The sequence below is a fragment of the Schistocerca nitens genome, chromosome 5 (genome assembly GCF_023898315.1).
Source record: "Schistocerca nitens isolate TAMUIC-IGC-003100 chromosome 5, iqSchNite1.1, whole genome shotgun sequence".
In the NCBI taxonomy this organism is placed as follows: domain Eukaryota; kingdom Metazoa; phylum Arthropoda; class Insecta; order Orthoptera; family Acrididae; genus Schistocerca; species Schistocerca nitens.
Genome location: NC_064618.1, coordinates 718370605 through 718372058, shown reverse-complemented (window position 1 = coordinate 718372058; position 1454 = coordinate 718370605).

Here is a 1454-nt window from a genome sequence, read left to right as displayed (position 1 = left end):
TAGGGTCTGTCTTTCAGAATCCCACACCATTCATTCACCGACCACGGTTTTTGGTGTGCAAGTTGCCGCATCCAACATAGATTTTCAGTTGCCCAACAATGCATGTTATGCAAGTTAACATTTCTATGGATCGTGAATGTCAGAAAAAATGGTTGAAATGGCTCTGAGCACTATGGGACTTAACATCTGAGTTCATCAGTCCCCTAGAACTTAGAACTACTTAAACCTAACTAACCTAAGGACATCACACACATTCATGCCCGTAGCTGGATTCGAACCTGTAACCGTAGTGGACGCGCGGTTCCAGACTGAAGCGCCTAGAACCGCTCGGCCACAACCGCCGGCTGCTTCGTCAGAATATAAAATCAAATTAATAAATGTGCTTTCCCTCTGAATCTGAAGTTGAGCCCATCGGCAGAATTCAATGCGAAGAATACAATCCGTACCACTTAATTCTTGATGTAGAGTGGTACTGTAAGGGTGATATTTACGGCGCTGCAGAACATGAACAACACTACTCTGGCTCGTGCCAGATTCCCTTGCGATTTGACGAGAACTAACACAAGGATCTCGAACCACAGTCGCAAGAGTAACAATTTCCTCTTCCTCATCAGTAACTTTCCTTTGATGGATATGTTTCCGATGCGTTAAAGATCCAGTTGTTCTCAATTTACCATACACATACTTAAATATACGATGTGTAGAGTGAGTACGTTGAGGATATCTTTCAGCGTGTAAGTCTCTAGCTCTCACTGAATTTCGTTGGCATTCTCCATAAATCAGAAGCATATCGACTTGCCCTTCGAACGAATACATCATTCACATTCCCTTGATTCGACGATACTAGTCTCTCCGTCCCTATTAGTGTTGTATTGCGAAACCGTCGAATGGTGTTGACATGTCAATGGGACGTTGATGGATACACCGTATTCGGCGAATAATTTCCGTTTGCACGGTACACGAGAGAGAATTGTCAGAGCATGTGCTTCGATTAATGCCGAAGTGATAAGGAATACCAATCAGTCCATGAAAAGAACATTGCAGCACTGCGTTGATACCAATGGTCATCACTTCGAACACCTTCTGTAAATGGACGCTAATGCCACCTTTCTGGCCTTCATTGAACTCCAAAGACCTTACTGTTACACATCATTGGATTCGTCTCGATAGTACCAAACTATAGCAACTCATTTAAAAATACAAAGTTGACCTTCATATCTCTGACGCGACCCCACCTAGCAAAAATAACTAACGTCATTATGGGGCCCCCATTCTCCCATGCAATATTTGTCCCGCTAACGTTTCAACTCGTATCATACTTTTAGAGTTATTCTAGGTGGAAATAGTGACTCACCATGTATAAGCTGGTATTTTGTTAAACCAGGCGATCTGCGGAACTATATCGACTTCCTTTTGTAATTCAAGGAACACGACACCAAGCAAGGGCGTCCTTA